The sequence below is a fragment of the Urocampus carinirostris genome, chromosome 3 (genome assembly GCF_059441175.1).
Source record: "Urocampus carinirostris isolate Australia breed hairy pipefish chromosome 3, RoL_Ucar_1.0, whole genome shotgun sequence".
In the NCBI taxonomy this organism is placed as follows: Eukaryota; Metazoa; Chordata; class Actinopteri; order Syngnathiformes; family Syngnathidae; genus Urocampus; species Urocampus carinirostris.
The window spans coordinates 9,390,598-9,414,677 of record NC_142351.1 but is presented as its reverse complement, the minus strand read 5'-3'; the positions used below and the strand labels follow the sequence as shown (position 1 = coordinate 9,414,677).

Genomic DNA, 24,080 nt, shown 5'->3' with positions numbered 1-24,080 from the left:
TGCCGCAGAGAGGCTAACCACTCATTCGCCGTGCTAGTTATCTGAATCATCTGATGTTAATTATACTTTGTCCATCAATACTTCCATTCATTATCTATACCGCTTATCCTCAGTAGGGGCGCGGGGGTGCTGGAGCCCATCCCAGCTATATTCGGGCAGTGGGCAGGGGACACCCTGAACTGGTTGCAGGGCACACAGGGACAGACAACTCACTCGCTCATTCACAACTACGGACAATTTGGACCGGCCAATTAACGGGGAGAACATGCAAACTCCACACATTAGGTTCGATCTCACGCCCTCAGAACTGTGCCGCTCACACGCTAACCACTGTGCCACCGTGCTGCTCCCATCAACCCTTATTAAATAATTTCAAATCATCCGTCAACTTTCGCCATGGTTGCTCTGCTTTCCAGATGTGCTTTTATATTTAAGCCTTTGACCAATCACATTTCCGCCATTACTTGTTGCTAGGCTCAGAAATCTACCCGGACGCCTTCAGGGTGAGATTTGCAGGCTCTGCCCAATAAAATCAGTCTTGGGAAGAGCAATTGGCGTACCCATTTAGATTTTGAGTTGGCATCTAAAAGGAAGCTAGAGGGCCTTGGGCAATGTCATCGGTTTTGCAAACAATCCCTAACAAGGCCGGACAATTCCAAAGAAACAGTTTCATCCGCCACTTTCAGCCTAGAGGTAACATCTTATTCCTGAATTTCGACCCGATACGAATTGCGGTCTGTTGGGGTTTAAATGTCAATCATGCCCGGGTCTGGTCGAGTTTCTGTCTCGCTGCCTTTTTTTAAAAATCATCCAACAATCATAGTTCCTGTGTTTTTGTCTTTTTTTTTACCTTAGATTTTGTTACAAAAAGCAGTAGTAGAGTCGAAAATCCCCACCCACCCCCCTTACTGAGCGGGAGGCTCAGTCTGAACCCCCGACTGGATAGTTGGGGTTTGTCCGTGAAAAACCCATGACTAATTCAGTATGGAGCTGGAGGCATAGTTGGAAAGTCCACGGCACACGTATATAAGTCCCTGGTTCGATACCGGGTGGAAACATATGTTGGCCTGGAGAGGGATGGGCCCAAGACACACCAGAGGAAATGGTTCCCAGCCAGCCTAGATATTAGCTAAAAATAGCTGTAAAGACTGTCGGCGATGAGTTATTAGCTAGGAAGGGCTGATGCTATGCTAACTCATAGCCAACAATGCAGAAAACACAGTGGCAAAGTGTTGGGCTAGCTAAGCCAGCCCAGATATTAGCTCTAGCAATCTGTAAACACTGTCGGCAATAAGCTAACGAGTCATAATAATAGTTAACTGCTAACGGCTTCATGCTAACAAATTATGCTAACGGATAGGTGTTAACAAGTAATGCTAACAGCTACATGCTAACGGATCCATATTAACGCATTGTGCTAACGGCTACATGCTAACAAGTCATGCTAACAGCTAAATCCTAACCGCTTCATGATAACAAATTATGTTAAGGGGTACATGCTAACGAGTCATGCTAATGGCTAAATCCTAACTTCTTCATGCTAAGAAATTATGCTAACGGCTACATGCTAACAGTTAAATGCTAAAAAAATATACTAACAGCTTCATGCTAACATTTTATGCTAACACATGTTAACTTCCAAGTCATGCTAAAGGCTACATGCCATAATAATTAATTATGCTAACTGCTACATGTTTATGAGTCATGCTAACAGCTTAGTGCTAATGAGTTAAGCTAACGGTAACATGCCAACTAATTATGCTAACATTCAAATGCTAAGGGCTACATGCAAACAAATTATGCTAACTGCTATATGCTAACAGTTAAATGCTAAAAAACTATACTAACAGCTACATGCTAACATGTTATGCTAACACATACTAACTGCCACATGCTCACAAGTCATGCTATCGGCTACATGCCATAATAAGTAATTATGCTAACTGCTACATGTTTATGAGTCATGCTAACAGCTTCGTGCTAACGAGTTAAGCTAACAGTAACATGCTAACGTTCAAATGCTAAGGGCTACATGCTAACAAATTATGCTAACCGCTACATGCAACAGTTAAATGCTAAAAAACTATACCAACAGCTACATGCTAACATGTTATGCTAACACATGCTTACCGCCACATGCTCACAAGTCATGCTAACGGCTGCATGCCATAATGAGTAATTATGCTAACTGCTACATACTTATAAATCATTGTAACCACTTTCGTGCCAACGAGTTAAGCTAACAGTAACATGCTAACGAATCATCTTAACGTTCAAATGCTAACGGCTACATGCTAACAAATTATGCAAACAGCTATATGCTAATGTCCATTTGCTAACAGCTACAGGCTAACAAATTATGCTAATAAATTATTCTTACGGCTACATGCCAACGTGTCATGCTAACGCTTACATAATAACTATTCATCCACTCGTTAGGATCCCTTTGTAAAAATTTCAAGTGGAACAGTGACCCAGTGCATAGTGTAATAACAGTGTTATTACTATGTTATTACTGAACCCGGTTCAATATAACACATCTTACTTGCGTTTAGCAAAGACATGCTAACAACTTGATGCTAAAAACTGGATGCTACCGTTTTTATGCAAACATCTTCCAGTTCCAGCACCAACTCTCGGGAATTGTCTAGTAGTTATCATTTTCCCATTCAACGTGCAAACTCCTCACTCGGGTATCAGAGCAGTGATCAACAACCAGAAGCTCTGATGATTCCTCTCCAACCAGAATTAGGAATTCCTTTAATGAAAAACATTTCAAACACATGTTTACACATTTTATTATCATTATTATTTTGTCCTTCAAAACGGGAGCAGGATGTGGACGGAAAGGAGAAAAGAGAAGACAGGAACAGGGATAAGTAAGGGTGAGGACTTTGAGGCAGGTTCCTTCACCACAATTGACAAGCCTTCACCGGGTTCCACCATTTTGGATTCTTTCTCCTTCCTCTTGCCTGCTTTCTTCTGGGTTGGAGTAGGACCTAGTCGCGGAGGGATTGTCCTGCTGCTGGTATGTTCCGCTCGGTAGAAGAAATCTGGCGTCGTAGGAGGACTGAGGGTTTCATCCTGGATATTCTCCTCTTCTTCACCCACGACAGAGTTGGGTGTCACCAGAAAACGAGGAACGGTGGATATCAGTGGTGGAGAGGTGGTTCTCATTGTTCTGCTGGATCTGGTGGTGAGCTCCTCCTGGTTGGAGGACTCTGTGGCTGCAGGAGGGTGAACAAGATCTTCTTCTGGTTCTTCCTCACCCGAGTTTAAGTTTGGAAGAGTGGAAGTCGGTAGAGGAGAAGTTGTCCTGCTAGTTCTCTGCATGATGTCCTCTTGGTCTATCGTCGAGTAAGGTAGAAGAAGCAAATCGTCCTCCTCCTGCTCCTCTCCACTGTCATCGTCGTCTTTGTCGTGAACTGAAAACCACACAGACAGGAACGACGTCAAGCTTTTGATGGATCTCAGTGAAGCTGGGATGCATGATGAGATAAGTAGGTGTCATGATTACTGATGCGGGGCATCTGAGTCTGCTGATTGGCTGAAACCCCCGCCTTCCTGGAAACACTCGTCGGATCGTTTGTGAACCTACGCTACATGCTAAGCAAACCTTTAGGACTCCTGACTCTATCCTGCCCTGTTTTCTGTCTGATTCCCGTTGCCGACCTCTTTCCTGGACCCGTTTATGTTTTTGCTCCTCCGCCCCGGCCATCGACCTGTTTTTTTTCTCGTTGTCAACAACTACCTTCGCTCGAACACGGAAGTGCCACCTCCGCGTTCCAGCTATCTGCTCCCCGTGACCGACGATCATCGGATGGTGGATGCAAGTCCTTTTCTCCTTCTAAATCACAGGTGTCAAACAGGCGGCCCGCGGGCCAGATCAGGCCAGCTAAGGGATTGAATCCGGCCCGCGAGACAACACTCAGAGAAGCACAAGAGAAAAACGAGCTGCAGGTTGAAGTAGGTCAACTTGATGTTGCCAAAGCCAGGTGCCTCTCGCAAAGACACTGTACTTGTATTTATTTATCTCTCTCTCTCTTTTCCACCCCTTTTCTCCCACTCTGTCCCTTTCACTCTCTGTGTCTCTATTTTTCTCTTCCTTTGTTGCTCTTTGTCTCTCTCTATCTCTGTGTCTTTTTAACTTCATTTTCTCTAACTTCCTGTTTTCCTTTTCTCTCTTTTCTCATTCTCTCTTCCTCTTAAAAACGGTAGCATCCAGTTTTTTTCTTCCTCTCTTCGTGTGCGCCAGCTGAGGCTTGTTGACAGATTGGCTCCCTGTCAGTATTTAAACTCTGTCCTGTCAGTCCCCTTTTGTCGGTCCGTCTGCGAATCTCCGTTTTTACACGGCAAGTCCTTTTTCACCTGACCTGTGTTTTTGCTCCTGTTTTTCTCCCGCTAAATCTGTCTTAAGCTAGACCACGTCTGCTCTCCCATCCCGAATTACGACCAGTTTTGATCTCGACCTCGTCTGTTCTCCCACCCCGAATAACGATCCGTTTCTTTGAACTCGACCACGTCTACTCTCCCCTCCTGGCTTCTGACCTTTTTCCGTTCCCGACACCGCCATCGTTAGCTACGAAAGTCCCACTTCCGCGTCTGAGCAACCTACTCCCCGCGACCAGTGATCTCCGGACCGTGTGTGCGTCCCTTTCCCTTCTCCCCAATAAAACTGTGAGTAATGTTACGCGAGTGGGTTCTGTTTCCTGTTCTGGTCCTGTCAGGCGAAGCTTTAGCAAATGATGTAGTATGTTCTGAAATACTGTAATGGATATAGTAATGGATTAGCATTTTTCAACAATGACCCACCACAGAGATTGTTTTGACATGTTTGTAGTTCTTCTGGACATTTGGAGCATGAGTCTCCTTCCGCATACGGGTGCTCATCTTCGTAGTTTCCACTGCACAAACAACACAAATAGACAAATTAGTGCTAACAAAGGAGGAGAGGATTTTCACAGTTTCCTTTCATTCTTGGATGAAAATGATGAAAGTAAGAAAAGGACTGTTTCAAATACGGACCAAATGCCGACCTAAACCCTCAAAGAGATGAAAAGGGAAGAGTTAATTCGAGCGCATCTAAGAATCTCACATACTTGCACGCGCAACAAAAAGGGCTTGACAGAAACTGCAAAGACGATTTCAGCCAGAAGATGGCGTCAGCAGGTAGACTATTTTGAAGTTGCAGACAAAACATTTATGTCACGGTTGCCATGGTGCCCAATTGGCCCCGCCCATGTGGTACCAGCTGCGGCTCGTTGAGAGATTGGCTTTCTTTCTATATTAAGCTCAGCGCTCTCTTGCTTTTTTTGTCAGCCCGTTAAATGAACATCCTACATGGGTTCTGACTCAGTCCTGTTTTCCTGTTGATATCTTCAGTCCGGTATTGTTCCCCGTTTATTTTTGTCCTGTTTAATATCGGTTTCCAGTTTCGTCCCCGTCTATTTTGGTCCGGTTTGTTATTTTCTCCAGTGTTCGTTCACGTCTAGTTTCTCCTGTTAGTTATTGATATACGGATTTGTTGTCAATCCTGTCTGTCCCTTCCTGTCTGGTATCGACCCCATCTGTCCGATATCAACTCGGGCAGTTGGAATCGGTCTCGTCGGTCTTTGGCTTCCTGTCCTTCCACGCCAGACTGGCTTCCTAACGTGTATGACTCCCCATGTCCCGTAAAATAAAAGGCTTGTGTGAGAACGTCACGCGATTGGGTCCAGTATCTGTTCTGGTTCTGACAATTTAAGGCTATATGAATACTGACTAATTAAGAGGAGTTCACACTTACGCTGGGTAGTAGTTGCACACTAGGAAAGAGATCTTCTCCCACGCAAGACCCTCCATGTTGTTACATAGGTGGGCAGCACAGCCCACCCTGTGAGTGTCCGACCACACCATCTGTAAAAGCGTGAAAAAAGTATATTGTGAATTAACGAGAACCCTTGTGATCAATACAGAAACCAAGATCTTTATCGCAGTTTATACTTTCTGGATTTTCATCGAGCATTGTTTTCGCCATTCTGATTGGCCAAAAGGTCGTTTTGTCGAGAACGTCGTTGGGCATTGCCCCAAAATATACGCAGAGAGTAAATATGGCAAAAAGGGAACGCTCTTTATTGCATTCGGGACACGTTTAAAGTTCCAGACGTTCAACATTGGCTTTTATAGTGTTCTCGAATAAAGTTAAGATATCTCGTGAAGGTCGTCCGCCCCGGCTCCCTCAGCCTATCAGTTTGTGACCTCTTGCAACTACGTCATCCCACGACCTTCACCAGATACCTACCAACTTATCATATCATCTGTGCTCTCATCAAAGTAAAAGAAAAAGTGCGCTAAAATCATGGAATCAATAGTGCAATACTGTATGGTAGTAAAAGATTTTATACATTTGACTACAAGTTACATAGATTCAGTTTAATGTAATAAAGATATTCACTGACTGCTTTAGTTCAATGTACAATAAAAGGTCAGGGCAGGCTGTGTGGAATGCATAAATGGCAGTTGTTTTGTCTAGGACATTTCTGATAACAGGATTCCTGGGTGTGCTGACGCAGGACGACCAGAGATGGTTGGGCACAAAACAACTGCCTTTGCACGCCCATGGGAGAAGCCGACACGCCGTCATGCGGGGAGAAGATAACCAATAAGAGAAAGCTAAAGTTAGCTGCAGATTACACATAGCCAATAAGGGAATAGTAGGATGTCTTTGCTCTGTTTGTTGAAATGTATAAATGTTCCCGGGCAACTCGGATGGGGGCCGTCTCCTGTTTACACTTAGATCTGCTGTTAGGAATAATAAACATCCGCGTGTGGAAATACCAGCTCCTGGTCATTTTCTCTCAAAAAACGAGCGTGCATAATTGTTGGATGAAGGTAGGTCGTGTTTGGTTAATGGAGTCAGATAACTAATTCGAGCAATTAGGTAAACGGTACATTTTGATAGTTTAAATCCCAACAGTAGATAGATTATTTTGAAAACTGTAATTTGACAGAACATAAGTTTGTAAAAAATACCAAAAAAACCTACCATATAAATCACAGTACTTTTAATTGCAAATGTAAATTTGTTCTTTGGTTTCAAAGTATAATACATTATTTGATAAACAAAATAAAGGTTTTTGTCTGTCGTGAAACCTTTCAGGAATGCGAAAAACGAGTAATTACTGTATATGGTTGGGGTTTGTGTGTATTTAGGAATGTGTATGTGTGTACATCACTCACCTGTGTGTAGTGTCCACACATCTTGTCTTCATCACAACTGTTATTATGGAAGTCATAGTCGAGATGTTCTACACAAACACACACCCACACCGACACACTTTTAGTTATTTGGAACAATTTCACTTGAAAGATAAGTTATATACTCTTTATAAGTTCTTCTATTTCAACTCCAACAAATAATCCTCTGTATTTAACAGAAAATCAGCCCAAAGAACTGATTTCCAATTATATTAATACTTCCTAGCTTCGATTTCCACCCAGTGTCACTTGTTCTGATTACCCTCCAATCACACCTCTCCCTTTTCACTATTTAAACACTGCGTATCCTTGGCTCGGTGCTAGTTCATTGCTTTTGTGTCATGTCCCAAGCACGTTTTGTCGTTCTAGTGTAGATTCCATGCCCTTTCAAATCACAAGAACAGTGGAACCTCGGTTTCCGAACGCCTCTCAGTTCGAACAAATCGGAGTTCGACCAAAAATTTCGAGAAATTCTTGCTTCGCTGTTCGGTCAAAAATTCGGAGTTCGAACGACGGTAATGTGTGAGTGCGTACGCTAGAGTGCAACGCTGAGCGGCATACGGGTGTAGATCGCCCCCACCCCTCGTGACCAACTGTTATCACGTGCGCGCTTGCCTCTATTTGCTTTCGCTTTTAATATCGGTGAACGGAGTGTTTTAGCCCCTAACTATGCCTCCGAAGAAGGTCGGTGCAAGCAGGACAGGTGAAAAAAGAAAAGTTGTTCGTACAACTATTGCCTTTAAGAAAGACATAATAGCTAAATATGAAAGAGGTGCGCGAGTTTCCGATCTTGTTAGGCAATACAGCATGCGCCTTCTGCTGACCACCACAAAGGTAAGAAATCCTATTCATAATTCTTTTCTTTATCTTTTTTTTTTTTTTTTTTACACGTTCGTGTTTGCGTAATCTTTCGTACGGAAGATTACGATAACGCGAACGTACGATTAGCCTGGGTTAGCTTTATGATTACGTTGAACATTCAGGTAAACATTCAGGGTGTTGGAACTGAGCCCAAAATTCAGGGTGTTGGAACGGAGCCCAAAATTCAGGGTGTTGGAACGGAGCCCTCTTTCCAATGAAGCGCTAGCCACTTGTTGTGGAGACCCGGGTGCTAAATGACTTGTAAACGACCTGATTTTTTTATTTTTACACGTTCATGTTAGCGTAATCTTTCGTACGGAAGATTACGGTAACGCGAACGTACGATTAGCCTGGGTTAGCTTTATGATTCGAGGTAAACAGTCAAGGTAAACATTCAGGGTGCTGGAACGGATTAAAACGATTTACATTATTTTTAATGGGAAAAATGATTTCGGTGATTGAACAAATCGGTTCTCGAACAGGGTTCTGGAATGGTTGAGAACCGAGGTTCCACTGTACTGCCTAACCAACTGTCTAACTGTTGCCCTTACTATTTGGACTCACTGGAAACCCGACCCCTTGCCTGCACCCTCAACCAAACCCTGCCCAAACCTCTGTTTGCTGTACAAATCAGTGTTTCTTAACATAACTGGCCTTTGTGAGACCTGGGTGAAACCAAATGAGTTTGTATTGCTAAACAAGGCTTCTCCCCCTAACTTTGTGAGTTTGCATTTGGTACGGCCCTGCAAGAAAGGTGGCGGTGTTGCTCTTATAACGGGAGTACACTGAAATTTACTCCCGGTACCCTCTACTGTCACCACCAAATTATGTAGTAGTTGTGTATCCCCCACCTGGACTTTATTCAAATTCTTGGAATTAATTTTTCGAACTGTTAACTGACTGAGTACCGTATTTTCTGCACTATAGGCGCACCTAAAAAGCTGACTATGCGCCTTATAATCCGGTGCGCCTTATATATGGATCAATATTGAGCCGCGACAGGTCTCGCAACTTACGGTACGCAGCCACCGACTCCATTTTTCGCGTAGAAGAAGTGCGCTGTGCATACTGAGAAATATTAAACAACGATTCTCTTTTATTTGTGCGTTTGTATAAAGACCCTGAAATGGCTCCTATTCAGAGACACGCTTACAACGCAGAGTTTAAACTCAAGGCGATCAGTCACGCAGTAGAACACGGAAATAGAGCAGCAGCAATTCGAACACTGCAGAAGTAGAATTCGAAGGATTCGTAGATGAGGAGCTGATAGAGTGAGCTTTATGTTTTTCTTTTGTGTGTTTACGTTTTACATTTTACAGTTATTATGTTATTGCTTTATTGTTATTGTTTTGCACTCGTTATTGTTTTTGCACATTACGAGTGTCACTATATAACGTTTAATTTACCATAACAGTATCAGACGTTTTTTTGCGTGTTGTCTAAATGGAGGAAAAGTAAAATGTTATGCCTTGCTGTTGTTCAAAGATGTTAAAGATGTGTCACGAAAATGCTTTACCTCTGAGAAAATAATAAAACAGCTGTTTATTTATTTTGGGAGTGAATGGAGTTGTGGAAAGCTTGTTTGTTATCTATTAATAAAGTTTGACTGACCTATCTGACTGTTTTGTTGACATTCCCTTTAGCGCGGCACCATCTAACGGTTGCATAACGTAACTACAGCCTCTACTGTAGCGCCTTATAATGCGGTGTGCCTTATGTATGGAAAAAGTTTTAAAATATATCATTCATTGAAGGTGCGCCTTATAACACGGTGCGCCTTATAGTGCGGAAAATACGGTAACTTATTCATACGAACATGCTGCGGTTTGCAAGTGTTTCCTTTCCTGCATGTTGGTTTAAGATCAGGGGATGGTGTCATTTTAATCTTTGCAGTCCTTTAAGACATATTGTGATTAAGGGCCAAACATTTACCGTGAATTTCGGACTATAAGCCGCTACTTTTTTCCCAAACGTTCAACCCTGCGACTTATTCAGTGATGAGGCCAATTCATGTAATTTTTCTAACGGCCGCCAGCGGCACTCGAGTGCAAAAGGTAAGATTTAGACCGCTGGAATATATGCACCGAGGAAGACTGCAACTTCTTAGCTTGTGCACAAATTAAATTAGCGTAAACTTACCCTCATCATGCAAATTGCAAAAAGAAAGGCACATGACGCAGCTTTCAAGTTAAAGCAATCGAGCAATCCGATAAACAAGGAATCAGAGCTATTGCCCGTAAACTTTACTTTGCGAGCGTGTTGATATCATGTTTTGAATATGTTTTGGAATAAGGGAGTGTGGGACGACGTCTATATGACAAAGTTTCTTTCCGATACTGAGGAAGACGACTTTGATGACGTCAGTTATAAGGAGGAAGATGAGACCGGGTTAACGTAATTTCTAAAAGTACGGTATATTTTTTTAACAGACCCGTTTACTGTTTTGCGAGCGTGTTACTAGCAGCGTGTTGCTACCTGTCACAGTCACGGTTTGGGATGAAAGTTATATTATTATTATTAAAGCTTTGAAAACTCTCTCGGTGTACCATCTTTCTTTGTAAATTTGTGTAACCATGTATAATATGTATTTGCAACTGTACATTTTTGTAATGTATTTATTTTAGAGACTTATTCTGATGTTTTCCACGGGAAAATCAAAAAGAAGGGACGAAAACATCAGGGGCTGATGGGAAGTGGAGTAAAGGTGAGACGTGTTTGTGGACGCAGCGGACAATAGTGGATATATATTTTTCCTACCCTTACCTTTGGAAATTTAGACTTTTTTTCCTTGGATTACTTTCAACGGGACCCGGACTCTGCAGGTATGCATCAAACCTTAAGTACCGGTATCATTTTCCGTTAATTTAGCCGGCTGTGGTTTTTTGAACTGTGTACTTTATATTCAGTTACAATCGCGGGACATAAGGTCGGGTTTGGGTTACTTTTGTGATTGTGTTACATGTTTTAATGTGGGTGCATGTGGCTTATATACAGGTGCAGCTTGTGTAAGTATAAAAGCAGTTTTCCTCTTGAAATGTGGTGGGTGCGGCTTATAATCAGGTGCGCTCTATAGTCCGGAATTTACGGTACATGTGACTTGACTTGACACTGTGCTTCTACTGACCCTGAGTGGGTTCCTGACAGATTATTTCTTGTAGTATTTGATTCCAGCAAGGTTATTTCCAGTGTCAGAAAGGAGCTTAACCTTCTCTGAAAACCTCTGCAACGAAACTCAGTGTTCTTGTATTTCTGGTATTGCCTTAAACAGCATGCGATTGACTTTTATTTTAGGGAAAAAGACAACGGGATGGGATTCAGCTATGTTTTCTGGTTGATTAATGATAGTCTGCAAACACAGCTACAGTGGGTGCTTTGCGAGTGGTGCCGTGCTTTTGCGACATGTGGTGGACGTATTCTAAACTGCATTGTTTAGAAACGCTTTCTCGTGCTTCTTTTCGTCTCTTGGGCCACATAAAATGAACTGGCGGGCCTCATTTTGCCCGCGGGCCCTGAACTTGACGTGATGTAGAACGAGCAAATATAAACTTTCTAGACTTGTGTTTGTGTGTGTCATTTGCAGGTTACCTAGGAACCACTTCTCCAATGCAATCCGCAGATCCAAAGGCCCAGTGCCAGCGTAAAGGTTCTCTCCGGTGTCTGTAAGGTCTGGGTTGTGGTTCCAGATGCACTTAGCAGCGTAGCCTTCAGCCACCACCTTCAGTGTGGGGTCCCATTTCTGAAGAAGAAGAAGAAGTCAAGAAGAAGTCAAGTCAAGTCATGTTTATTTGCGACGCCCTTAATCACAAGGAGTCTCAGAGGGCTGCACAGACCACCAACTATTGCAGACTACAGACCATTATGACACCATCCCATGATCTAAAACCTACATGAGAGCAAGGGAAAACTCCAAAACCTCAAGTCATGTTTATTTGTTTGGCCTTTAATCCCAAGGAGTCTCAAAGGGTTGCACAGACCACAGATTATTGCAAACTACAGACTATTATGACACCATCCCATGATCTAAAACCTACATGAGGGCAAGGAGAAACTCAAAAACCTCAAGTCATGTTTATTTGTTTGGCCCTTAATCCCAAGGAGTCTCAAAGGGTTGCACAGACCACAGATTATTGCAAACTACAGACTATTATGACACCATCCCATGATCTAAAACCTACATGAGGGCAAGGAGAAACTCAAAAACCTCAAGTCATGTTTATTTGCGACGCCCTTAATCACAAGGAGTCGCAGAGGGCTGCACAGACCACCGACTATTGCAGACTACAGACTATTATGACACCATCCCATGATCTAAAACCTACATGAGGGCAAGAAGAAACTCAAAAACCTCAAGTCATGTTTATTTGTTTGGCCTTTAATCCCAAGGAGTCTCAAAGGGTTGCACAGACCACAGACTATTGCAAACTACAGACTATTATGACACCATCCCATGATCTAAAACCTACATGAGGGCAAGGAGAAACTCAAAAACCTCAAGTCATGTGTATTTGTTTCCCCCTTAATCCCAAGGAGTCTCAAATGGTTGCACAGACCACAGACTATTGCAAACTACAGAGTATTGTAACACCATCCCCTGATTTAAAACCTACATGAGGGCAAGGAGAAACTCAAAAACCTCAAGTCATGTTTATTTGCGACACCCTTAATCACAAGGAGTCTCAGAGGGCTGCACAGACCACCGACTATTGCAGACTACAGACTATTGTGACACCATCCCCTGATCTAAAACCTACATGAGGGCAAGGAAAAACTCAAAAACGTCAAGTCATGTTTATTTGTGACGCCCTTAATCCCAAAGAGTCTCAAAGGGCTCCACAGACCACAGACTATTGCAAACCACAGACTATTATAACACCATCCCCTGATCTAAAACCTACATGAGGGCAAGGAGAAACTCAAAAACTTCACAGGATTACAATGACACCAACGCCTGATCCTAAACCAAAATGCGGGCAAGGAAAAACCCAAAACCTCAACGTGAGGAAAAAGGAAACCTTGAAAAGGGGCCTCACAAGTGGTAATCCCCCTTCCAGGATGACCAGGGTGGAATAGATTTAGCATTGGAGCATTAGGTAATCTGCTAGTGTCCTCGTGTCTCATCACTGACACTCGTATCTTCTATGGCATTGGCCTAGGAAGGAATGTCTCATCTCATCTCATTAGCCGTACCGCTTATCCTCACTAGGGTCGCGGGGGGGCTGGAGCCCATCCCAGCCATCTCCTGGCAGTGGGCAGGGGACACCCTGAACTGGTTGCCAGCCAATCGCAGGGCACACAGGGACAGACAACTCATCCACTCATTCACACCTATGGACAATTTAGATCAGCCAATCCACCTGAAATGCATGTTTTTGGAACGTGGGAGGAAACCGGAGTGCCCGGAGGAAACCCACGCAAGCACGGGGAGAACATACAAACTCCGCACAGGAAGTCTGGAGCTGGATTTGAACCCACGACAGGTTCCCATGACATGAACTGTGCCGCACAAGCGCTAACCACTGCCCCGCCGTGCTGCCCTAGGAAGGAATGTATTAGTCCAAATTCCAAACTCACACCATCGTGCACAATTTTCTGTTTTCCATTTAAAAGTCACACGATTATTTATCACATGATTTGGGTCAGGATTCCGTTTTGCAATGTCAGAAAATAATCAGACAATGTCAAATCATTTGACTTGAAGACTGTGTTTTAAGTCAATGACATTGATTTAAGTATCTGAGAGATACTGGGTGAAATTGGATTGGTAGGGCGTTATCACGCATGTGAACATCAAAAATCGCTGTGACAACTCCCCCCAGCCAGACCGGAGCCGTGAGCTAGGGCGCCGGAGAAACTGCAATTCAGTTTGAAAAAGCCAGCGAGCTGATAGGTGGCAAGAAATTGTTCTCTGGAGCCAGCTAAAGAAGCAGTACAGGACCAAATCCTGGCCTAGCAACCAAAAACGTTAGCAAGCAACCAGAGAACCTTGCTGGCCAGTGCCCAAGCCTGAATGAGACAGTGACCGACCCGGTGGTACACAGCCAGTGACCTCCAAGAAGTCTCCAGTCAACCACAGCCAAGTACGGCTTCAAAACACCGCATTCCGCGGCCCTCGTCCTGACCGGGTCCCCAGCCTCGGGGGTCCCTCACCGCTCGACCGCCGAGGACATCCAGACTGGGCCTTCATCGAACCATAACCACAGTCCATCTCACGGTACTAGGTATTGGTATTGATGTGAGCCAACGTTGTTTCCTATCTAAATGGTGCCAGTTAAGATTCCAACTTCGATCTTTCTTTATTTTCTTTTATTATTTTTGTGTTCTGTTCAAGTTTCTTGAGTAGATTATAAGTAAAGGAAAACTCCATAAATCCAAAAGTGTGTGTGTCTTGATCGAGGTATATGGAACTATCAAAAACTGTAAAAAGAATTGACTTAAAGTTGTGTGTAGTTGCCCTTAAGAAACACTTTTTCCTGACGCACTGTGTTAAATATGGTGAAATGACATCTGAGCCCTTTAGTGTTACCTGTGGTGTTCCGCAGGGTTCAGTACTTGGCCCCCTTCTTTTCATCATTTCCATGCTTCCATTAGGTGGTTATTCGAAAGTATACTATCAGTTGGGCAGCACGGCGGCACAGTGGTAAGCGCGTGTGCGGCACAGTTCTGAGGTCGTGGGTTCAAATCCAGCCTCCAGCCTTACTGTGCGGAGTTTGAATGTTCTCCCCATGCTTGCGTGGTTTCCTCCCACATTCCAAAGTCATGCATTTCAGGTGAATCGGCTGGTCCAAATTGTCCCTAGGACTGAGCGAGCGAGTGAGTTGTCTGTCCCCGTGTGCCCTGCCATTGGCTGGCAACCAGTTCAGGGTGTCCCCTGCCCACTGCCCGGAGATGGCTGGGATGGGCTCCAGCAAAAACTTTTCTTATCTTTCTTGGTGTTTGGACTCTACTCTTAGCAAGCCTTTTGTTACTTTCACTATTTTCATGCTAAACTGACAAATACAAATACAATAAAATCATGCGGGGACGAGCATGACGTCACTCTCCAGCACTTCCCCTACGCCCCATTCCTTGAACCTAATGTGTTCTGCTCCGAACAGCTCTGTTAAAAGTAAGAAAACGCAGATAGTGAAAAATAAAGCATAGGGGCCCTATGAACTCAGTTGGGCATTGTTAACACATACTTAATAGAGAAGATATTTTAAGATACTTTTTAAGAATAGAACAAACAATGCACCCGACCTTTGAATATCCAGAAAAATGTGATAAAGAAGTTCCCCTCTTTTATTATATTACATACACACCCTTCGATATGGCAGATTTGAAACAATTTTGCCAAGAAGAGTGGGCCAATATTCCTCCACAGCATTGTGAAAGACTCATAATCAATTATCTTATCCCCTTTATTTCTGTTATCGCTGCCAAAGGTGGCCCGACTCGCTATAAGGTTTAGGGGGCAGTTACTTTTTCACGTTTTGATTTTTTTGGTGCCTTAAACACAGAAATATGGAAAGGGGGCTAAAACTTTTTCACGGCACTGTATCTTTTATAATGTGTTCTTTTTATTTGCCACACTACCTTGAATGCCAGCCTCTCGGAGTTCACACTGGTACTATTTAACCCAGCTGCTGGTTTGGGACCTACAAGCCATCTGAGAGATGGGTGCCACCAGACTGTACTTGCCCAAGACACATCACAGGAAATGGTTAATGGATCCAACCAACCAACCAGCGACTCTAATGCACTTGTCATCTTGCTTGTTTGCCTCTCACTGTTCGGGCCAGTTTGTGATTTTCTCTGAAGGGAGTAGTACCCAACGTTGAAGCAGATCTTGAGTTTTGGGGCAATTTATCGCATGGAATCGCCTTCATTTCTTAGAAAAAGAATAAACTGTTAAGTTTTACGTGAAATATCTCTTCACACCCACAAATGTGACGCTCCAGATATTCAACTACGTCACAGGAAGAGTTATCCAATGTATGTCTTCTTTTGCCCATATGAATCCCTCTTTTTGTTGGCCAGTATCCGATATGGCTTTTTTTTGCCACTTAGCCTTGAGAGCAAACATCTCAGAGTCAGTTACAACAGATTTCAATATAAAATACGTAAGGGCTGTTAGGTCAGACCGAAACAGAATTCTTATTATCCACAGTCCAACCTTTAGCGATTGGGCCCTATCGTGGGGCTCTGGTATGCCTGCCAGAGGCAGACGAGATCGATACCAGATACACGAGTAGATACCGGACGGATGGGATCGATATGGGACAGGACAGGACAGGATCGATACCGGATACTGGAGTCAGATATCAGACAGGACGAGACAGACAAGATGGAAACTGGACTGGAGACTGGCGCAAAATATCAGACGGGATGAGACAGGCGGAATCGATGCTGGATACAGAAGACAGTAGCAAGATATCAGACAGGACGAGACAGACGGGATCGATACCGGATACTGGAGGCTGGAGTCAGATATCAGACAGGACGAGTCAGATGGGATCGATACCGGATACCGGAGACTGGCGCAAAATATCAGACAGGATGAGACAGCCGGAATCGATACCGGGTACTGGAGACAGTAACAAGATATGAGACAGGACAAGACAGACAGGATACCGGATACTGGAGTCAGATATCAGACAGGACGAGACAGATGGGATCGATACCAGATCCCGGAGACTGGCGCAGGATATCGGACAGGATGAGACAGGCGGAATCGATACTGGGTACCAGAGACAGTAGCAAGATATCCGACAGGAGGAGACAGACAGGATTGATACCGGATATTGGAGTCAGATATCAGACAGGACGAGACAGACAAGATCGATACTGGGTACCGGAGATAATAGCAAGATATGAGACAGGACGAGAGAGACAGGGTCGATACCGGATACTGGAGTCAGATATCAGACAGGACGAGACAGACGGGATCGATACCGGATACTGGAGACTCGCGCAATATATCGACAGGATGAGATAGGCGGAATCGATACCGGAGACAGTAGCAAGATATCAGACAGGACAAGACAGACGGACTCGATACCAGACACTGGGGCCTGGAGTCAGATATCAAACAGGACGAGATGGACGGGATCGGTACCGGACAGGATACACAAGCAGGATACCGTACAGAGTCAAAACTCAAGTGTTGCGGGTGCAGAGGTTTGTTGACGGACTGACAATGGGTGAGTGAGAGCACTGAGCACAAATAGGAGGGAAGCCAATCAGGCAACGAGCCGCAGCTGGCGCCAAACGGGCGGGGCCAATTGGGCGCCATGGCAACCGTGACAAATCTAATAATCGCCCAATAATTGCCGCAACAAAAATAATGCAACCAAACCCAGCTTGCATCTATAAAGTAAATCATCAGCTTTTGAAAAGGTGAAGTAAATCAAATCTCATTCATACGGTTAAAAGTTTGATTTCTGTGCAGTTATTTCTCTTTAAAATATGGACAATTCCTTACATCCACTACACAGCATTATATCCAGACAGAAGAGCAGCTTCAGCGACAGACTGCTTTCACAGTCTTGTTCCATGGACAGACTGAGGAGCTCATTTCTTCCTCATGCCATGAGGCTCTTTAACTCCATCCGAGGGGAGTAGAAGCCCACATTAAACCCCACCCCCACATTTGCATATTACCCTGAGCGCTGATTGGTTCCCTGACTCTTTTTAAACCCCCGGCTTCCAAGAGGAAGCTGTCAGACCTTCCCGCGAACCTACGCTTTTGCTAGGCAAGCTCCGTACCCTCCAACAATCTCCTGCCGTGTTTTCTCCTGCCTGATACCTGTTGCCAACCTGTTTCTGTATCTATCTATCTATCTATCTCCATCTATCTAAGACAGGGGTGTCAAACTCATTTTAACTGGGGGGCCACACGATAGAACAAACATTCTGTCGAAGGGCCGGACTAGTAGATTGAAGAGAAAGAAAAAGAGAGATAAAGAAATAAGAGAACAAGGGAGGGAAAAGGAGAGAGGGCAGGACATAGAAAGAGAGAGAGGGAGAGAGCGTGAGAAACAAGAGATAAAAAGTCTTGAGAGGGGGGAAAAGAAAGAGAGAGGAAGAAAGAAATCCAAAGAGAAATAGAAAGACAGAAGGAGAGAAAAGAGAAAAGAAAGCGCGAAGGGGATAAAGAAAGAAAGAGAAAAGAGAGGAAAGGATAAAAGGAAGTTAGAGCAAAAGAGGTTAAAAGACACAGAGAGAGAAAGAGACAAAGAGCAACAAAGGAAGAGAAAAAGAGAGACATAGAGTGAAAGACAGAGTGGGAGAAAAGGGGTGGAAAAGAAAGAGAGAGAGAAAGAAATACAAGTACAGTGTCTTTGTTCGAGGCACCTGGCTTTGGCAACATCAAGTGGACATATTTCAACCTGCAGCTTGTTTTTCTCTTGCGCTTCTCTGAGTGTTGTCTGGCGGGCCGGATTCAATCCCTTAGCAGGCCTGATTTGGCCCGCGGGCCGCCTCTTTGACACCTAAGACAACCTGTATCCCTGTCTTTTGACCGCCAGATACAGGTGAGAGAGCGGCAGACTTTCCACCTGTGAACTCATACCAGCTGATCTTCTTGTTAAACAGTTTTATAGTTGCACCCTTAGTTGAATTGTAATACTTATTCTACAGAACCAAAACAATAACTGGACAACAAAATAATGTACATAATATGTTCAAAAAGGGGTAGTAAGAAGCAAATGCTTATATTACAGAACTGTATTTAATTACATTTTTTTAGTGGAAGTACAATGTTGGCAACAAGATTCACTAGATATCATTGGAAATTATTTGAAGGCAACACAAACGTTTTCTTCTTTTTCCCTGTTTTTATCTCCTTTTTTTTTTAATTCCTTTTTTTTTTAAATCCCATTGTGTTTATTTTTTCCTAACTGTTACTTTTTTCTTGCTTTTTTGTTCTCTATTAAATTTTTTCCTTTATTTGTCTTTCTTTTCTTCTGGCTTTTTTCTGATTTTTTCCTGCTCTTTTTTTCTCTTTTTCTCTCCTTTTGTTTCTTTTTTTCTCAGCTTTTCACTACTTTTTCATTTTGGTCCTTTTTTGCTTTATTGTTCTATTCCCCCCTTCTTTTAAGTCATTTTGTGCATAAGTTTACATAATATTTGGTCATGTTGGGATTAAAGAAGCAAAAACAACCCGAAGAGCCGTTTAGGACCCGAAAGAGCCGGTTTTCTTTAGTGAGCCGAGCAGAAGAAGCCGGTTCTCGAAAAACTCTACTGACTTTACTCAACTTCGTTCTACTTCGACCTTGACTTCAAAATACCGTATTTAGAACACAGCGTCAGGGGAACCCGTGTATTTTTACCTTCATGCACTGTAACGTTGACTTAATTCGCTTTTTAATGAACAAATTCGAGCCCTGATTTTTGTGAGCTGGCTAGATTTTCTTGTGCACGGAAAAGCTCCGGGTAGTGCGCAATTGCGCACGCACGCAGCTTAGAGGGAACATTGATCTAAACCTGAACAAGTGAATAGTTGGACATTGTTTGATCTCGTCTTGTAAATTGTTCCAAAGTTTGACTCCACCCACAGACACACACATACTTTTCCTGGTGGTTCTCACCATTGGGATTATGAATTCACTACAGCCCCTTAAGTTATAATTTGTCCTGAAACCATATGCCATTTTGTAAAAGCGCATGGCCGACCTTCGTTCTAAGCATGCAACAAGCAATTGAGAATAACCGAGAAGTTCAATCCACAGCTTCGTGTATGAATAGGATTGTATCCTTCCTGCTTACCAGGGGCAGCATGGCAGAGGCACTGGGGGACACTTGCCCTCTATAGTGGTTATGGAGCTCCACCAGCAGCTCCTCCTCTTCTTCTCCGAGAAGGCTCCAGGCTCCGGGAGCCAGCAGCGTTCCTAACAGCAGCCAAGTCCACATAGCAACCCCCGGAGTCATCCAAAATGCAACCGCTTCTTGCAGGAACCGTGCTGACCTTCAGGAGCTCCAATCTGAAATCAGAAATCAGAATCCTGGGACTGGTGAAGGTCCATCCAGAGTGTGCTGTTGTTTCCAGAGGACCGATGGGTGTTGGATGTCCTCAACAGCGGCTTGAAGTCAAGTTTCTGCCTTCAGACACACAGGCACTTTGAATCCTCCTCTTCCTCCAACATCATCCCTCCCTCCTTCTCCCCGTTAAGTGACCATGAGAGATGTTCGAAAACTTGCAGAGCCCAGCCCAAAAGGGTGTTGCAAAACTTTCGGGATTTGCACAACCATACACCAATCTGAACTCAAGTTATTGAATACACTGGTGTCCGGTAGGTGGGGGCAGATCGATCCAAATATCGATACTGGGATCGGATCGATACTATTGCCCCGGGATCGATACTTTGCTCCTCCACCTATTTCCTGAAACACCGCTTCTCTATGTATCTGCCAATATAGATTCAACTTACGAGTATTTAAAGAAATGCACTTTAATACGATAGTTCGTGTTTTTTTTGTCTTATTATTACAGATCGATAATGTTCTTACTTAAATGATTGAAGTATTTTTACCACTAGGAGGCGCTCAATATTACACAATGTCATTTTAAGTTATGTAACATGAATGAGTAAGAAATAATCTATCAAGATTGTTATCTGAATGGTCATTGTGGGTGGATCGATCCCAACATCGATATTATCGATACTAAGTGAGTACCGGGATCGGATCGATACTATTGCCCTGGGATCGATACCCATTTCCTGAAACACCGCTTCTCTATGTAGAGACTCAACTCGCAAGTATATAAAGAAATACACTTGCAAATGATAGTTTATGTATTTTTTTCTTATTATTACAGATCGATAATGTTTTTAATCAAATGAATTAAGTATTTTTACCACTAGGAGGCGCTCAATATTACACAATGTCCTTTTTCAGTTCACATTTGAAGTTATGTAACATGAATGAGTAAGAAATAATCCATCAAGATTGTTATCTGTATGGTCATTGTCGGTGGATCGATCCAAACATCGATATTATTGATACTTGGATCGGTTCGATACTATTGCCCCGGGATCGATACCCATTTCCTGAAACACCGCTTCTCTATGTAGAGACTCAACTGGTGAATATTTAAAGGAATGCACTTGTAAATGATAGCTCATGTATTTTCTTATTATTATTACAAATCAATGTTTTTACTTAAATGATTGAAGTATTTCTACCACTAGGAGGCGCTCAATATTACACAATGTCATTTTAAGTTCACATTAGAAGTTATATTTCCATGTAACGTGAATGAGTAAATCTATCAACATTGTTATCTGTATGGTCATTGTGGGTGGATCGATCCTAACATTGATATTATTGATACTTATCACCGGCTTGGATCGGATTGATACTATCGCCCTGGGATCGATACCCATTTCCTGAACCGTCGCTTCTCTATGTAGAGACTCAACTGGTGAATATTTAAAGAAATGCACTTGTAAATGATAGTTTATGTATTTTTTTCATATTATTACAGAATATCGATAATATCGATATTATTGATACTTAGCAAGTACTCGGATCGCAGACAGAAGTTATATTTATATTTAACATGAATGAGTAAAAAAAATAACAATCATTTATCAATTTTATTATCTGTATGGTCGTTGTGGATCGGATCGATACTATGGTCCTGGGAATCGATATTTGGCTCCTACACCCATTTCCTGAAATGCCACTTCTCTGTGTTGATAGCGCAGCCCTTCTCTCTCTCTCACAGCGCCCTTGGCCAGACTTAAAATTATGTGTGTGCCTGCCACCGATAAGCATACTTTTGACCCCTCTCTCTACCTGGCCTGCTGCTGCATCCTGCCTGCCAGGCAGAAGAGCGGGTCAAATCTATACACCTCCTATCAGATGCTAAGCGCAACGCAGTGTGGACTTTTTTCTATCTACAAAAAAAAGGAGAATTCTAGATGTAATTTGTGTGGTAAAGGGGTCTGCTACTGTGGGAACACCGCACATTTACATAAACACAAAAGGAAATTTTAACTAGCAGAGCGTAACGAGCTGCAACCCAAAATATAAACATGATTTTATTCCTGAACAAAAAACAGATAGATGACAGATTGGCTTTGCGTCTGTTTAAGCTCAGTGCTCTCACTCTTCCTTGGTCAGTCCGTCAAGGAACCTCTGCCCCGCAGGACATGGGTTTTGACTCTGTATTTCCTGTCTAGTATTGTTCCCATTTATTTTTGCCCTGTTTAATATCGGTTTCCAGTTTCATTCCCGTCTAGTTTGTCCTATTTAATTTTGATATCCTGTTTTGATATCAATCCTGTCTGTCCCGTTGTTTAATATCGGTTTCCAGTTTCATTCCCGTCTAGTTTGTTCTATTTAATTTTGATATCCTGTTTTGATATCAATCCTGTCTGTCCCGTTGTTTAATATCGGTTTCCAGTCTTGTGCCCGTCTAGTTTGTCCTATTTAATTTCGATATCCTGTTTTGATATCAATCCTGTCTGTCCTGCCCTGTCCGGTATCGACCCCAGCTGTCCGATATCTGCTCGGGCAATTGGTATCGATCTCGTCAGCCTCTGGCTTCCTAACATTCCACGCCAGACCGCTGCCTAACGTGCGTGACTCCCCATTTCCCGTAAAATACAAGGCTTGTGTGAGAAGCGTCATACATTTGGGTCCTGATCCAGTTCTGGTTCCTGACAATTGCTGCCTTCTTGTTCCGATTTTCTTGTGTTTGTTCTGAAACGGTTGTAAATTGAAAGTTTTGCAGTGTAGGACTGTCTGTGTGTCCTTTTGGGTGGACAGACAGACAGACAGATAGATACCATAGAAACCAGAGATAGATACCATAGATACCAGATAGATACCATAGATAGATAGATAGGTACCATAGATACCAGAGATAGATAGATAGATAGATAGATAGATAGATAGATAGATACCATAGACACCAGATGGATACCATAGATAGATAGATAGATAGATAGATGGATAGATAGATAGATACCATAGACACCATGGATACCATAGATAGATAGGGGGATGTCTAGATAGATGTCTAGATAGATAAATGTCTAGATAGATAGATGTCTAGATAGATGTCTAGATAGACAGATAGATAGATAGATGTCGAGATAGATGTCTAGATAGGTGGATAGATGTCTAGATAGATAGATGTCTAGATGTCTAGATAGATAGATGTCTAGATGTCTAGATAGATAGATGTCTAGATGTCTAGATAGATAGATAGATAGATACCATAGATAGATAGATGTCGAGATGTCTAGATGGATAGATAGATAGATAGATGTCGAGATGTCTAGATGGATAGATGTCTAGATAGATGTCTAGATAGATGTCTAGATAGATGTCTAGATAGATAGATAGATAGATAGATAGATAGATACCATGGATGGATACCATGGATGGATACCATGGATGGATACCATAGATAGATAGATGTCGAGATAGATAGATATCTAGATGTCTAGATAGATAGATGTCTAGATAGATAGATGTCTAGATGTCTAGATAGATAGATAGATAGATAGATAGATAGATAGATAGATAGATACCATGGATGGATACCATAGATAGATAGATGTCGAGATAGATAGATAGATAGATAGATAGATAGATAGATAGATAGATAGATAGATAGATAGATAGATAGATAGATAGATAGATACCATGGATGGATACCATAGATGGATACCATAGATAGATAGATGTCGAGATAGATGTCTAGATAGATAGATGTCTAGATAGATAGATAGATAGATAGATGTCTAGATAGATAGATAGATAGACAGATAGATAGATAGATAGATAGATACGATATATACCATAGATACGATAGATAGATACCATATATAGATGTCTAGATAGATGTCTAGATGTCTAGATAGAGATAGATAGATAGATAGATAGATAGATAGATAGATAGATAGATAGATAGATACCATGGATGGATACCATAGATAGATAGATGTCTAGATAGATGTCTAGATAGATAGATAGATAGACAGATAGCT

The 24,080-nt window shown here is 42.7% G+C and overlaps 1 pseudogene across 1 annotated transcript in view; it reads right to left on the bottom strand.

Moving 5' to 3' along the window:
• Positions 1-2,730: 2,730 nt before the first annotated feature.
• The window catches only part of LOC148368602 (uncharacterized), a 32,872-nt pseudogene continuing 11,522 nt past the window's right edge, over positions 2,731-24,080 (bottom strand). The window contains exons 2-7 of the transcript XR_015849857.1: positions 19,843-20,145; positions 11,683-11,833; positions 7,219-7,286; positions 5,786-5,895; positions 4,813-4,904; positions 2,731-3,425 (exon numbers count right to left, since the gene is read on the bottom strand). The product of XR_015849857.1 is annotated as an uncharacterized LOC148368602 (transcript). The remainder of the gene's footprint in view (positions 3,426-4,812; positions 4,905-5,785; positions 5,896-7,218; positions 7,287-11,682; positions 11,834-19,842; positions 20,146-24,080) is intronic.